Genomic DNA, 17,384 nt, shown 5'->3' with positions numbered 1-17,384 from the left:
ACTGTTCTAATCTCTTTATATTATTAGTTTTTAAAAACTCTACAGGGGCCGGACCCGTGGCGCAGCAGTTAAGTTCGCATGTTGTGTTTCAGCGGCCCAGGGTTCGCCGGTTCAGATCCCAGGTGCGGACATGGCACTGCTTGGCAAGCCTTGCTGTGGCAGGCGTCCCACATATAAAGTAGAGGAAGATGGTCACGATGTTAGCTCAGGGCCAGACTTCCTCAGCAAAAAGAGGAGGATTGGCAGCAGATATTAGCTCAGGGCTAATCTTCCTCAAAAAAAAAACAACCTCTACAGCTACCTTACAAGTAATTGCAGTTTCCTTGCAAGCCATCGTTGGGTGTGAAGGAGAAGCCCTTTGCCCTGAGACTAAGAACATGCTTCCCCAGATTGTTGTGTTCTATTGACAGGGAGCTTCTGATACCTCATTCTTCCCTCCAATACGCAGAGCCTTGACACTGTTACTTGCCTGAGGTCCATCAGGACTAAGCTCTTTATATCCTTTATCCCTTTTTATGTCAGTCACCCAGGTGACACTTCATGTCTCACACTTTAATCCCTACAAGGTTCTGAATATTTCCTATTTTTTTCACTCCTCTCCATCATCAGCAAAATTTCTCGTATCCTTGTTTTTTTTTTTCCTGAACACTTCCTCTGCTTTCTACTTTTCTGAAGACACTGCTTCCCCTCCAGCCTTCTTAACATGTTGGCCATTAAGTTTTTAATTTTTTTCTTATATTCCATTGTCAGGGGTCAGTGGGGACTCCCATGCGCTGAGGTTTCAGACTCCATTTCCCATTCTTACCTCCTCAATTGAATGGGAGTCGAAGAGGGTGCCTGGTTCCACTGAGCCTGGAAATGGGGGAGATAGTTTTCATTCCCCTCTCCTCTGTAAAACTCATCTGTTAACAGGTATATATTGTCCATAAACCCTCATGTTTACTGGCATCTACTGCGCCCTGGATTGCTCCTTATCTTGCCTATTTTGGCTCCTAGCTTACTGTCATTCTTGCTGACACTATGCCTCTTTTAATTGTTGGTTATTTCAACATATACTATCTATAGTCCTTCTAATACTGTGGCCTCTTAAGTTCTAAAATTCCTCTTCTCTAATGATCTTGCTGTCCACCCTATCGCAGCCCCTCACTCCATGTTCATATCTTACACCTTGTTATTACTAATAACTTGAACCCCTCCATGATTTTCAGTTCATGCAACCCCCCTCTCTGACCACCATCTACGTTTTCAGCTCCTTCCCCGAAGTACCCCAACTCACCAATCTTTTACTGTCATAGGTACCTCCAGTCTACAGATTCTATTCCCTTTTCACTGTCTCTTGCCCCCTTGATTTCCTTTTTGCCCGTCTTACTGTGTCCATTCATTACCTAGTGATTGATCATTATGTTCGTCCCCTTTTATGTGCCTTCAACTCCCTTGCTCCTTTCTTGCTACTTCATACTTACTTGACAAAACCTCAACCCTAGTTAAATTCTCTGAGTACTTCATGTCTTCACTTGTACAGCTGAAAGTGACTGAAGAAAAATACAATTTTGATGACCACTCTCATTTTAAATTGATGGTAAGAAACCTCAGATGGCCCTTAATATATCTCACAATCCTGGTCTATTTCTTTACTCTCTTCACTTTCCCCTCTCCTACATGACTTAGTTTATGCATTTCCCCTTCTCAAACTTCCAACCCTCCTTCTCATATTCACTCTCAGTTGATGGATCTGTTTTCTATTTCATTGAGAAAATAGAAGCAGTCAGAAGAATATTTACAGACTCCACCACCACATCTATGTACCTACTAATCTGTCTCACAGACCTTGCCTGCCTTCTGTTACTATAGATGAAATGTCTTTGCTACTGTCTTAACCCAGTTCCTCTGATAAATGCGTTAGAGCCCATCCCCTTTCATTTGCACTATACATTGCTCTAGCAATTCTCCCGCTTCTCTGTCCATCATCAGTTCTTCCTTCTCTTCTGTATCCTTCCCATCTAAATGTACAAACATGCCATTATTTTTCTCATCATAAAAATATCTTCTCTTGGTCACTTTTCCTTGCTCTTCTCTGTTTCCATTGTTGTAGAACCTCTTAAAACATTGTCTAAATGCACTTGTTCTAGTAATTTTCTCATGTTCTTTCTTATACCTATTCCAGTGAGGCTTTTGCCCCTACCACTGTACTAAGAGTGGTTTTGTTCAGGTCTGACAACAACGACGTTAAATCTAGTTGTCAGTTCTTTGCCTTATGCGGTCAGTCTACATTTGACAAAGTTATTCTCTCTTTCTTCTTTGATATACTTACTTCACTTGCCTTTTAGGATACCACATTCCTTTGGTTTTCCTCATAATTCTTTAGCTGTTCCTCCTGAATCTTTCTTGAGAGATCCTCTTCTTTTCTTACCTCTCAACATTGGGATATCCCAAGGCTCAGTCCTCAATTATCGTCTCTATCTACCCACACTCCCTTGGTGATCTCTGCTAGTTTTGTGGCTTTGAATACCTTGTTAATGTTGATGACTCTCAAATTTATTTTTTCATTCCAGACTGCTCTCTTGAACTCCAGATTTGTATATCTAGTTTCCTACTCAGTATCTCCACTTGAATGACTATTAAACATCTCAAACTCAACATGTCGAAAATGGATTCTCGCTTTGCCCCCGCAAATCTGCTCTCCCATACCTGCTTCACCCGCGTAGCCTTTCTCATCTCAGTTGTTAGCGGCTTCAAGTTGCTCAGGCCAGAAACCTTGGAGATGTTCTTGATTATCTTGCTGTCACATCCCACATTCGTTCCATCAGAAACTTGTTGGCTCTACCTTTAAAACATATGCAGAATTCAACCAACTTTCACTGTCTCCATGACCACCATCATCTCTTGCTGGGTAATTGTAACAGCCTTCTAACCGATTTCCCTGCTTTTACCTTTTTCTCTATAGTCTTTTACTAATACAGCTGTCAGAATGATCCTTTGAAAAAATAAATCAGATGGCAAGACATGTTGTCCTAGTTTAAGAAATTTCATGAGTTGATAAGATTAGAGATAAGTCTATCTTATTTCACTAAATCTCATTGGCTTGGAAGGTATATTTATTGTAGACTTTGATTATGCCAGTTTTTATGTGTAGGGAAAGAGTTGTCAGGAATGGTTCGTGGCCTTCCTCTTTTTCCCCTCCTATCCCTCCTCTCCTCCACCCTACACACAGAAAGACTTGACACCTATATCCCTGAGGAAATTGGAAAGAGAGAGTCTGAGTTGGTTGCTATTCCAGAAAGTGACCGCCCTTTCTTAATAGAAGGCTGTTGTTATTTTACTACTACCTCTAACCCCCTTTCGCAATACTTGCTTTCCCCTCAACTCCCACCAAATTTAGTGTCCTCCCTCTACCCCTGCCCTTTCTCTGTTTTTCCCTGCTTTCAAATGGAAATGTTGTATTTCCTTAGATGTTTGGCTCTTTTCAAATTAGTATTTTATACTCTAAACTCTCTTTTCAGATATCCTGAAACCCATTCTTAAGGCCAATGTGAGTTGGTTTTACTTTTGTTAATAAAGTTTCCAGAATGATTCTGAACCTGATAGTAAAAGGGAAATTGATACAAATAAGTGAAGAAATCATGTGTAAAATTGTGGGGAAAATGAAAGATGTTTTTATTGGGTACTCTGAATGTACTTGTCATAATGCTAATGATTTCTAGAGGAGTTATACTGTACTACATAGAAAGAAGGTTGGAGATCTGTTGGCAAAGAATTCACAGTTCATTTCTTTTATCTCTTTACGTTCTTTTCTCTGAAGGCAAATGTTCTCTAATCAGTTTTCCTTTGATTCTCTTTCAGAGAGTTCTCTTGTGCTGGGATCAATGATCATATCGCAAATTGTGATATTGTGTAAACATTACTATTGATTTCAGCTCCTTTCAGATTATCATACTTAATCTCTTGGTCTGAAGGTAGATATATGCCTGTTTCCCAAGCCGTTTCTTAAACCTGTAGTGTCCACTGTGGTGCCCACGGCTATATATGGGGCTACTGAGCACGTGAAATGTGGCTAGTCTGAATTGTGCGTTAACTGTAAAATACTCACTGGAGTTTGATCCTTAGTACAAAAAAATTATAAAATATTTTATCCTAATTTTTAAAATAATGATTACATATTGAGTTGATAATGTTTTGTATATTGAGTTAAATAAAATTAATTATCTGTTCTTTTTCTTAAAGTGTCTATTAGAAAATTTAAAATTATATATGTGGTTTTCATTTCTCCTGGACACTGCAGTCTTAAACTTGCCTTTCACATTTTTAGAGTTATTTTAACTCAGTTAATTGTCTGTTAAATGATTTTGGTATTATGTATTATAAAAGAATTTTTTTCCCCTAAAGTTAAATACTTCTCTGTTGTTATTCTTCTTAGTATTAACTTTCTCAAACCCTGAGTTTTCTTTATTTTTTTAACCATTCGACTTTTGCCATACCCTGCTCATGGTACGATATAAGTATAAGTTATTCTTTCTCTACATTGCCTAGAATTTTGAAGGAGGAATTTAAAGTAAAAAGTATCAGAGCTGATCTTTTATTTGCTTCTTAATATCAGGATTTTGAATAGTACATTTTATAATCCTTCCATTATTAACGTATAATTTTAAGATTTAAAGGCAATTTTTCTCTGGTAAAAAAGAAAATGGATTAAAAATTTTACATATGAGAAAAGCAATTTTATCTGCTTGAACATAAAACCCAGCAAACAAATGAGCAAGCAAAAACACCTGCACTGGCTCAGTCTGCTGTCAGAGGTTTTATAAACTTTCACAAATTTGGACCTTAGCAGCCATTACTACTGTTTTCCCCCCATGTTATACTTTAAAGATTTAAGTTTACAATTTTATTTATATTACCTTTTGATCTGTTGAAAAAAAGATTCATGTTGGGTTCAATGAGTGCCTTTTTAGAGTTACGCCTTTAACTGTGTTTAAAATCAAGTGTCGTATAGCTCAGATCTGGATAGTTTTTAAGTGAACTACTGATTTTTGGGTAGCTGTGTATTATTTAAAGGGAGTTGGTGACTTCTGAGCTCCAAAATATATTTCAAAGTAATCCATGATATGTTGTTATCATAAAGGTCTTAAGAAAAATGGCTTTGTTAGACATTTGAAAATAATTTATTTACTGGAGAACTATTTTTATTATTCTTACCCACTCAGAAAGTCCACAGTACATATATAGGTATTGAAGATTGTGTAAAAGCTCTTTCACAAGAAGAGTGTATGAGATGTAAAAAAAATTTGGGCCAACAAACTTGAATCTTTTTTTATCACTTTAAAAAAGATTCAAAAAGTAGGTTTTATAAACAAGGACAATGAGGGGAAAAGAAGCTATCTTGGGAGAAAAGGACAGAGATAATATAAATAATATGACTTATTGGAAGGAAGAAGAAACGTGAGCTCACTACAGTTCCCATTCTTAGGTGCTCAATGGCAGGATAACTTTGATAGACTCTTTGATAGACTGAAACAAAGATTTTGCTACCTGTCAATTTTCTGATTTTAGAATGCCCTGTTTACCTTTTTGGTTCCTCCTAAGCTTTGAGGATAGGTCTGATTTCTGTTGGCTGTGCAGGCTTAGATTTCAGTTGATCCATAAGAATAATTTCTGAATCCATCTATGTGTCAAATGTTTTTTATTGCTGAGTAGTATTTCATGGTGTGGATATGCCACAGTTTGTTTAACCATTTACCTGTTGATGGATATTTGGATTGTTTTTAGTTTTTTGGCTCTTACTAATAGAGCTGTTATGAATACAAATTCTTGCGTGAACATGTGTTTTCATTTCTCTGGGATAAATGTCCAAGAGAACAATTGCTGGGTCATCAGGTAAGTGTATATTTAGTTTTAAAACAAGCCACAAGACTGCTTTCTAGAGTTGCTATATGATTTTGCATTCCCACAAGCATGGTATGTGTGATTCAGTTTCTCTGCATTCTAATCAGATGGAGTGTTATCCCTGTTTTTTATTGTAGTCGTTCAAATAGGTGTGTAATGATATCTCATTGTAGTTTTAATTTGCATTCCTTAATGGCTAAAGATGTAGAACATCTTTTCATGTGCTTATTGGCCACTCTTTTATCTTCTGTAAAATGTCTGTTTATATCTTTTCCCTTTTTTCTATTTGGATTTTTTTTGCTGTTGAGTTTTGAGAGTTCTGTATATATTTGAGATACAAGTTCTTTGTCAAATATGTGGTTTGCAAATATTTTCTCCTAGTCTGTAGCTCGTCTTTTCATCGTCTTCATAGGGTTAGTCAGAGAGCAAAAGTTTTTAATTTTGAGGAGATCCAATATTAGTTCTTCCTTTTATGCATTGTGCTTTTTGTGTCAACTTTAAGAACTCTTTACCTAGTCTTAAGTCTTGAAGATTTTCTCTATAAGTTTTTTTTCTAAAAGTTTTATAGTTTTACCTTTAACTGTATGACCCATTTTGAGCTAGTTTTTGTATAAAAAATGAGGTTTAGGTTGAGGTTCTTCTTTTAAGTCCAATTCCTCCAACATCTGGGGGAAAGCTATCTTTCTTCTGTTGAATTGTGTGTGTATTGTTGTCACAAATCAGTTGGGCATATTTAGGTGGATGTATTTCTGGGTTTTCTGTTCTGTTCTACCTATCTTTATGTATCTCTCTCCTGTTTTGATCACTTGAGCTATGTAGTAAGCCCGAGTATTAGGAAGAGTGATTCCTCCCACTTGATTCTTTTTTTTTTTTTTTTTTGAGGAAGATTAGTCCTGAGCTAACTGCTGCCGATCTCCTCTTTTTGCTGAGGAACACTGGCCCTGAGCTAACATGCATGCCCATCTTCCTCTACTTTATATGTGGGACGCCTACCACCGCATGTTGTGTCAAGTGGTGCCATGTCTGCACCTGGGTCTGAACCGGTGAACCCCGGACCACCTAAGCAGAATGTGCGAACTTAACTGCTGTGCCACCAGGCCGGCCCCCAACTTGCTTCTTATTTTTCAGAATTGCAGGTTCCATTCCGGCAGCCCAGGGTTCATGGGTTCAGATCCTGAGTGTGGACCTATGCACCAGTTAGCAAGCCATGCTCTGGCAGGTGTCCCACATATAAACCTTTTCCTTTCCATACACACCTTAGAATTAGCTTATTTATGCCTACAAAAAAATCTTTCTGGTATTTTGCTAGGAATTGCATTACGCACGTGGATCAATTTGGGGAATATTGATATCTTTACTATGTTGTGTCTTCCAATCAGTGAACAGGGCAAATCTCTCGAGTTATTTAGGTCTTTGATTTTGTTCATCAGCATTTTATTATTTTCAATATACAGATCCTGCACATGTTTTGTTAGATATATACCAAAGTATTCATTTTCTTTGGAGCGATTGTAAGTGGCATCATATTTGTGATTGTATTTGTCACATATATTTTCATGTGTATTATTAGTATATAGAAATATGGTTGATTTTTGTGTGTTAGTCTTTTATCCTGTTACCTTGCAGAACTCACTTATTAGTTCTAGGGGATTTTTTGGTAGATTCCTTGGGATTTTCTAGGCAGAAAATCATGTCATCTGCAAACAAGGACAGATTTTTTTTCCTTCTGTTCCAATCTGTTTGCCTTTTTTAATTCTTTTTTTTTTTTTGAGGAAGATTAGCCCTGAGCTAACATCTGCTGACAATCCTCCTCTTTTTTGCTGAGGAAGACTGGCCCTGAGCTAACATCCGTGCCCATCTTCCTCTACTTTATATGTAGGGTGCCTGCCATGGCATGGCTTAACAAACGGTGTGTAGGTCTGCACCCAGGATCTGAACCGGTGAACCCTGGGCCACAGAAGCAGAATGTGTGAACTTAACTGCTGCATCACTGGGTTGGCCCCCCAATGTGTTTGGCTTTTATTCCATTTTCTTACCTTATTTACTGGCTAGAGCTTCCATAACTGTGTTGACTATCATTGGTGAGAGCAGCCATCCTTGACTTGTGCTTGAGCTTAGTGGGGAAGCATATAGTTTTCACCATTAAGTTGTGATGTTAGCTCTGAGGTTTTTCTAGATGTTCTTTACTAGGTTGAGGAAGTTCCCCTCTATTCCTAGTTTACTGAAAATTTTTATTGTGAATTGTGTCAAATGCTTTTTCTGTCAATTGATATGATCATGTAATTTTTCTTCTTTAGCCCTTTGATATGGTAGATTACGTTGATTGATTTTCAAATATTGAATCATCTTTGCATACCTGGAGTAAATCCCAATAATCTTTTTATACATTGCTGTATTTTGTCTGCTAATATTTTGTTCAGGATTTTTGCTCTTAAATTCATGAGAAATATTGGTCTGAAGTTTTGTTTTTTGGTACTGTGTTTATCTGGTTTTGATGCCAGAGTAGTATTGGCCTTGTAAAATGAATTGGGAAGTCATTTTATATCTCTTCTCTTTTCTGGAAGAGATAGTGTAAAGTTAGAATTAATTCTTTAAATTTTTGGTAAAATTCTCCAGTGAAGCCATCTGGGCTAGGGGATTTCTTTTTCCTGAACTTTTAAACAGTGAATTTGGGGCCGGCCTGGTGGTGCAGTGATTAAGTTTGCGTATTCCACTCTGGCAGCCCAGGGTTCGTGGGTTCAGATCCTAGATGTGGACTTAGGCGTGGGTTGGCAAGCCATGCTCTGGCAGGCGTCCCACATATAAAGTAGAGGAAAGTCAGCACGTTAGCTCAGGGCTTATCTTCCTCAAAAAACAAAACAAAACAAAACAAAACAAAAAAACTGAATTCAGTTTCTTTAATGGTTGTAGGACTATTCAGATGATCTGTTTAATCTTGATTGAATTTTGATGATGTGTGTTTGAAGAATTGGTCCATTTTTTCTAGTTTGTTGAATTTATGATTCTAAAGTTGTTCTTAGTATTTCCTATTGTCCTTGTAATGGCTGCAAGATCTGTAGTGATAGTCCCCCATTTTATTCTGGTATTTATGATTCCTGTCTTTTCTCTCTTTTATCTTTGTCAGTCTTGGAAGAAATTTATCAATTGTGTACTCTTTTTGTTTTTACAAAGAACCAGCTTTTTGTTTCATTAGTTTTTCTCTGTTTTTCTCATTTCAGTTTTTTTGATCTCTGCCCTTTATTATTTCTTTCCTTCTGCTTGCTTTGAGTTTATTTTCCTCCTCTTTTTGTAGTTTCTTGAGGTAGGAGCTAAGATTATTTTGACCTGTCTTGTTTTTCTAATGTAGGCGTTTTAGTGCTATAAATTTTCCACTGGGTGCTGCTTTAGCTGCATTCCACAAATTTTAATATGTTATGTTTTCATTTTTCACTTAGCTCTGTGTATTTTTTTTTTAAAGATTTTGTTTTTTTTTCTTTTTCTGCCCAAACCCCCACCCCCCCAGTACATAGTTATATATTCTTCGTTGTGGGTCCTTCTAGTTGTGGCGTGTGGGACACTGCCTCACTGTGGCCTGATGAGCAGTGCCATGTCCACGCCCAGGATTCGAACCAACGAAACACTGGGCCACCTGCAGCAGAGCGCATGAACTTAACCACTCAGCCACGGGGCCAGCCCCAGCTCTGTGTATTTTTAAACTTTTCTTTGAGACTTTCTCTTTAGCTTATGGATTATTCAGTAGTTTCTTGTTAAATTTCCAAATGTTAGGAGATTTATTGAATTCTAGTTGGAGTCCATTAAGTTCAGAGAAACATACTCTGTATAATTTCAGTTCTTTGAAATTCGTCGAGGTTTGTTTTATGGCCTAGGATATTGTTTATCTGGATGAATGTTCCATGGGCACTTGAAAAGAATATATGTTCTCCTATTTATTTTTGTTTCTACCTGGTCTTACTGGAATACAACCTACCTTTTCCAGTACAACTCTCTCCTTACTCCCTGCCCCATTTATTCTGCTTGGTTCATGTTCCTTATTATTGATTTGTTTGGCATCATTAACAATTATTTTCTTTTTATTCTTCCCCTTGGAATTCTTTATTTCCCATAAATTCTTTATTTTCATGTCTTATTTGACATTTTCTCTAGTTGTAAACAAAATTTTATATTCTTTGTTGCTAGTTTTTATGTTGGCAGTGTAATTTGTACTTACACTAGTGGCAAATTGACCTTGAAATATTACTACAAGGTGAAATATGGGGGTGTGTTTTTGTTATTCTTTCAAAAGCTGCCCACAAAGTATGATTATCTGGGTAAACTTAGACCAAATTAGGAGTTGTATGCAAAGCATATTACTAGGCATTAAGGGGAGGAAAATTTGTGTTCTCAAGGCTCTTTATGGGACACAAGATGAATGCCTCTGCAAAGGTTCTGTTAGTTTAAAAAGCAGACACCAGATGCTTTGTGGAGAGGTAGGAATTCAGAAAAGGAGTACTTAAAGAATGTGGACAGGGTTAATTTTTGTGGTCTTGTGAAAAGATAATACTTGAATGGAGTGAGAGAGGACGTTGAAACTGGGGAACGTTATCTGTATAAAGGGGACTATGAAGCAAAAATGAGTATGGCTTGTGGCAAGGAGAGTAAGGTTATGTGGTAGTATGAAGGTAGAGAGAGAGTTCCTGAGCACCAAGAAAGAATTTAAATTTGAGCAGGAGGCAGTAGCTGGTTTAAAGGTTCTTAAGCTGAAGAGTGACGTGAAGAATGAAGTATAAAGCATTGGCATAACCTGGGAACTTGTTAGAAATGCAAAATTTAATACCTGACTTCAGACTTACAGACAGAATCAGAATCTGCATTTTTAACAAAATGCTCAACAGATTTGTATTCATGATCAGGTTTGATAAGCACTGGTCTGAAGGGAAGTTGATCAAACAGAACTGTATGCCAATTGGATTCTACAGGAGAGAGATTTCATTTAGATCCTGTATTAGTTATTCAGTTGAAATGGAGACCAAAGGGCTTGTAAGAGAGACTTATTAAAGGAAGACAATCAATAGCATTTAATGACCAGGGTGTAGACAAAGGAGGAGAGTGCTAAATCAAAGATTATGATCAGGTTTTGGCACTGGGCAACCGAAAACTGGCTGGGCCATTTACAGGAAATGAAAAGCTTGGGTGATATAAAAAGCTGCGATTATTCTTTACTCTCAGGCCACTAGAACTTTTTGTTAAGGGAAAATCAGCATAATAATAACATTGGAGAAAATCTTGAAAAAGGAATGAGAAAAACTCTTATAACTCTAAAGTCCTAAAACAGCATTTTCATTTATTTTTGCAGGTTATCTTGGTTTCTTATTAATACGTGAACTTATTTTTACATTGGTGTTATTAGTGTAAAGCCATTTTGTATGCTTTAAAAATTTATGTAAATATTTTTTGTTTCTTCATAATTTAATTAGTTTAAAGAAATTTTTCCCATTGTAAAATACATACACTCTCACTCAAATTTTAAAAAATGCAAATTAAAAATAACAATGATTCCAGTATTTACATTTTAGATTGGTAAGGATTAAAATGTTTGGTTCTAATAGGCTTTTGTGAGAATGTAGATTGGTGCAACTTTTAAAAGGGCAATTTGGCAATGTTTGTCAAAGCTAGAATTTGCACATACTATGCTTGATCCAGCAATTTCATTTCTAGGAATTTGCTCTACAAATATACTGGCTCTTGGTCAGTTAATCTACAGTCCGATTCATCAAATTTACCAATTCTTTGTATCAGTATATTCAGGAAAATATTTTTCTGATGAGTGTGGACAAAGTTGTATTATTTCATGGGAAAATTTTTCAGTTTACTCTGATTTCGTTCCAGTCCTCTGAATGTTACCTTTTTCCCCCCCAGCATTTTCTCATTTCTTTATAATCTTTTAGGAGTTATTTTATGTTTTTTCTAGCATTTTGCTATTTTTAGGATTCTTTTGTCAGTTTCAAAGTGCATATATCACCTTTTCTCTGTTTTTGACTAAAATATTGGATGAATGATTTTAATAGCTTTTGAAGATTTTTGATGGGATTTGGTTGACAATTTTCCTTTTGTCCTTGTAACATCAATTTAAGGAATGTTCAACCTGTTGTAAGCTAAGGGTCATAGGTTGGTTGATTTTATGAATATATTTAATATTCAGGAAAACATTTCACAGTCATTAATTATTATTTCACTATAAATCTAACATGTATTTACCATAAATATGTGTGAAAAAATCTAGAGCAGCCACATCAGTAAGAAATGCTATTTTCATTATTAATTGCTATAAAAATTTTGAATCATAGCTTTATTAAGGTATTGGGAATAATAAATTACCTAAAAACTGGAAAATGAAATATTTCATTAAAACAAGAATATGAAAGAATTTAAAAAAGTGGCCTACATCTCACCACAAAAGACAAATTAGAAATTTTAATGACTAGAAATATAAAACTAAGTCTGTTTAATATATTAACTATAAAATGTTTATAGAAATATTTCTAAATGAGATATTTACATTTGTTACTATATTAATATATGAATATACTTATCAGTAAAATCAGTACAGCTATATCTATTAAATTAAGTATATACTTAAACTATGTTATAAATACATATGACAATATATTAATATATTAATGTATATGTTAATAATATATAGTCTGGTTCATGTGTCTGACTTGTTCAGATCCTTGAGCTGAATATGTAAATTTGGTAATTTCAATTAGTTTATTATTCATCATATTGAATTTTGGAGAATTGGTTTGTTTCTGATATAGTAACATACAGGAACACGTGTTCAGGGGTGTGCATTGTAATATTGTAATACCAAAAGACTGGAAACTACCACAATTAATGTCAATACAGCTTATTAAATTATGTATGCATCTGTATGATGGAATATGTTGCAGCTGTGAAAAAAGAATGAGGTAGATATATATATTAAGATAGAAAAATTTCTGGTACATGTTAAGTGAAATGTTCAGAACAATGCAGACAGTTCTTTCCATTCTCAATTAAAAAAAGATACGTTCACGAGTATATGTTTATATATACAATGGCTATATTGGAAGAATACACAAGAATTATCTACAGTGTTTGCCATTAGGGCTCTAAAAGATGGAAACAAAAGTTAATAGTAACCCTTGTTGTCTTTTAATTTTGATCATTTTCACTAATAAAAGTAAATTAAATATTTGTAACATATATTCATTGTAAAACATGGGGAAATGACACTTAGAAGAAAAGTCTCCCAAAGCTAACTATTGTTAAAAGTTTGCTTTACTGTGTTTCCTTTCAGTCTTTTTATTTTATCTTTTACTTTTTTTGGTATTAGTTTATTTTACTTATAATAACATTAGTGTTTTCTAGTTGTCATATACTGTTTACATACTTTCTGAATTAAGATGGGGACATAAAATAAACTTATAAGCATCTTTTTAGTGGTCACTCAATATTCCGTTATGTTTCTGCACCTCATGGTGCATATCTATCACTCTCAAAGCTTCCTGATGGGTTGAAGATGACAGCCTTCCTAGGTAGGAAAACCTTCTCACATTGGACATCTGCGTACTTCTGTTCTTGATGTTATACATAGAGTAGTAGTGTACCTTTTTAACTGAGTATCATTTTGACCCAGTGGATGTATTGACCCTCCAAGGATGATGTGAGCACAAGCATTTTAGTCAGTCATACCAACATTTATGAATTTTAACCACATTATCTTCTGTGGGAAACGAAATTAGATCATTTAAATTTATTGGTCAGTTTTCTACATAATTAAACTTTTTAAGACTTTCTTTTTCCAGTTTTTTTTTTACTCAAATTATTTTTACTTGGATTGATTCTTTTCCTTTTACCTTTTAGAACGAACATTTAATTTATTGATTAGATTTTTGTTCTTAATGTTACAGATTATAGCTCTGATTTTTGTTGGTTTTCATTTGAACTTGCTTCTATTCTACTAAATTCAGTTTTCTTACATATTGTCCACTGCAATTTTGTCAAGAAATGTTGACTCATCAGTTTTAAGACAGCAGCATATTTTATGATGTGCAGATTTAGTCATATCTGCATAATTTTCTTGATTAACCTCTGCCATTCATATTCTTTACAAATTGGGTAAAAGACTTCTTTTATTTCTTGGCTAATCCATGGGAAAATTATAAGCAGTTTCTCTTTGATATTATAGGACTGCTAACTCTATTATCTTATTCAATGAGTCTCAGAATTCTTCTTTCAGTTCTTTTGTATTTCAGTTGCTCTTCACCTTAAAACTACTGATCATGATGTTGGCTTCTTTTATTTTTGGAAACTTCCTGTCTCAGTAATGAGATTTTAAAATGTAGAATTCTGTTTCATGTGACTTATCTGTATCTTTGATAAAGTTTTGTTCTGTAGTTGCTATTGGTTGCTCTGTCATATAGATAACACCTATGGAGTACAGCAAGGCAGTTTGGTTGTAGGAACTACAGATCTTTATACTAACTTAAACCAGACTTCACCTCATTTAAATTGACTGGGGAATTGTGTTAACTGTATTCTCAAGTGCTAGGCAAGGTTGAAATAGTTTACATTTCTTTTAGTTAAATTATTTGCCTAAGCTGTATTTTCAGACATGAAGTTACTGAAGTAGAGGATAGTACCATCATTATGAATTTTGCATTGTACTGATTTTCACAAGAATTGAACCAATTTATAATGCCATCAGCAGTGTATAAGCACCTCAATTTCACTGTATTTTCTTTAGAATTAAGTATCACTATTTTAAAATGTTTACTTAGCTAAGAGTAAAATGGTCTTATGGAATTACTTTCATTTACATTTTCAATTGCTTTGCGTAGAAATTTAATAGGAACAACAAATCATGAGCAGATTGGAAAAATGTTAACTCTGATAACCAGAGCATTCGGTTATGCAACCTTCTATGCACTACATTAATGTTTTGAATCAAAACCGGTTTAAAAATTAAGATTGGTTATTAGCATAATGAAATAGAATGCCCCTGAAAGGAGAGTCATAATGAGTACTGTTGTTCTCTTGGAACAGAGGAGTCCTTTTGTCTTATGTCCCTCTAGGCTCTGAATGGAGTAGTATGCTACTTTTATCCTGCAGTCACTGTGCTTAAATCTCTCTCTCTGTGTCGGCTCTGTTCAGTCAATTAAAAAACTAACTGTTTCTTTCTTTGCCAAGTTAGTAATGCCATAGTATATTTTGCAGGGAAGTGTCTAAAAACTATTTTTGTCATGTTTTAATTTTTTTCTTGTTTGTCCTTTTTTATTTAGCAAACAAACATTAGCGTAGCCCTTTTTCCTTATTGTTTTTGAATATAGTTTTTAAACTGTAATTTAATTAAGAGAAATATGGACATAATCTTTTAAAATCTTTTAAATTAAGCATGTTGGTTCATTTGCCAGAAAACAAGAAAGTATGAGGTTAAGTGAGTTTTTTTAAAACTTATTTATTTTTTTATTGTGGTCATAATAGTTTGTAACATTGTGAAATTTCACTTGTACATTATTATTTGTCAGACACCATGTAAGTGTGCCCCTTCACCCCTTGTGCCCACCCTCCACCCCCCTTTCCCCTGGTAACCAGTAAACTGTTCTCTTTGTAAGTTTATGTTTCACAAATAAGTGAAGTCATATGCTGTTTGTCTTTCTCTGGCTGGCTTATTTCACTTAGCATAATACCCTCAGGATCCATCTATGTAGTTGTGAATGGGACAATTTTATCTTTTTTATGGCTGAGTAGTATTCCATTGTGTATATATATACCACATCTTTATCCAGTCATTAATCTATGGGCACTTGGGTTGCTTCCAAGTCTTGGCTATTGTGAATAATGCTGAAATGAACATAGGGTGCATAAGCCTCTTTGTATTGTTGATTTCAGGTTCTTTGGTTAAATACCCAGTAGTGGGATGGCTGGATCATATGGTATTTCTGGTTTTAATTTTTTGAGAAATATCCATACTGTTCTCCATAGTGGCTGCACTAGTTTGCATTCCCACCAGCAGTGTATGAGGGTCCCCTTTTCTCCACACCCTCTCCAACATTTGTGATTTTTTGTCTTGATGATTATAGCCATTATAATGGGCGTAATGTGGTATCTAAGTGTAGTTTTGGTTTGCATTTCCCTGATGATTAGTGACGTTGAGCATCTTTTCATGTGCCTATTGGCCATCTGTATATCTTCTTTGGGAAAATGTCTGTTCGTGTTCTCTGCCTGTTTTTTGATTGGATTGTTTGTTTTCTTGTAGTTCAATTGTAAGAGTTCTTTATATATTATGGAGACTAACCCTTTGTTGGATATATGATTTGCAAATATTTTCTCCCAGTTGGTGGGTTGTTTTTTTGTTTTGATCCTGGTTTCCTTTGCCTTCCAGAAGCTCTTTAGTCTGATGAAGTCCCACTTGTTTATTTTTTCTTTTGTTTCCCTTGTCTGAGTGGACATGGTATTCGAAAAGATCCTTTTAAGGCTGATGTCAAAGAGTGTACTGCCTGTATTTTCTTCTGGAAGTTTCATGGTTTCAGGTCTTACCTTCAAGTCTTTGGTCCCTTTGATTATTTTTTTGTGTAGAGAAGGATAGTGGTCTACTTTCTTTCTTTTGCATGTGGCTGTCCAGTTTTCCCAGTACCATTTATTTAAGAGGCTTTCCTTTCTCCATTGTATATTCTTGGCTCCTTTGTTAAAGATTAGCTGTCTGTAGATGTGTGGTTTTATTTCAGGACTTTCAATTCTGTTCCATTGATCTCTGTGCTTGTTTTTGTACCAGTGCCATACTGTGTTGATTGCTATAGCTTTGTAATATATTTTCAAGTCTGGGATTGTGATGCCACAAGCTTTGTTCTTGTTTCTCGGGATTGCTTTGGGGTCTTTTGTTGAATTTTAAGATTCTTTGTTCTATTTCTGTGAAGAATGTCATTGGGATTCTGATTCGGGTTGCACTGAATCCCAATGTAATAGATAGCTTTAGTTAATAAGGACATTTTAGCTATGTTTATTCTTCCAATCCATGTACATGGAATATCTTGCATTTCTTTATGTCATTGTTGATTTCTTTCAGTAATGTCTTTCTTGTAATGTTTTCCTTGTATAGGTATAGTAATGTTTTCCTTGTATAGGTCTTTCACCTCCTTGGTTAAATTTATTCCTAGGTATTTTATTATTTTTGTTGTGGTTGTAAATGGGATTGTGTTCTTGAGTTCTTGCTGTCTTAGTTTGTTATTGGAGTATATAAATGCCCCTGATTTTTGTAAGTTGGCTTTGTACCCTGCAACTTTGCTGTAGTGATTGAGTATTTCTAATAGTTTTCTGATAGATTCTTTAGGGTTTTCTCTATATAAAGTCATGTCATCTGCAAACAGCAAGAGTTTCACTTCTTCATTGCCTATTTGGATTCCTTTTGTTTCTTTTTCTTGTCTAATTGCTCTGGCCGAAACCTCTAGTACTGTGTTGAATAAGAGTGGTAAGAGTGGGCACCC

General features: G+C 35.2%; 1 protein-coding gene across 10 annotated transcripts in view; it reads left to right on the top strand.

The window, feature by feature from the left end:
* CNOT4 (CCR4-NOT transcription complex subunit 4) overlaps positions 1–17,384 on the top strand; it is a 136,094-nt gene that overhangs the window by 12,089 nt on the left and 106,621 nt on the right. The window lies entirely within an intron of this gene.

The sequence above is a fragment of the Equus asinus genome, chromosome 1 (genome assembly GCF_041296235.1).
Source record: "Equus asinus isolate D_3611 breed Donkey chromosome 1, EquAss-T2T_v2, whole genome shotgun sequence".
Taxonomy (NCBI): Eukaryota; Metazoa; Chordata; class Mammalia; order Perissodactyla; family Equidae; genus Equus; species Equus asinus.
The sequence above is the reverse complement of the archived record's forward strand: the minus strand, read 5'-3'. Positions and strand labels throughout refer to the sequence as shown.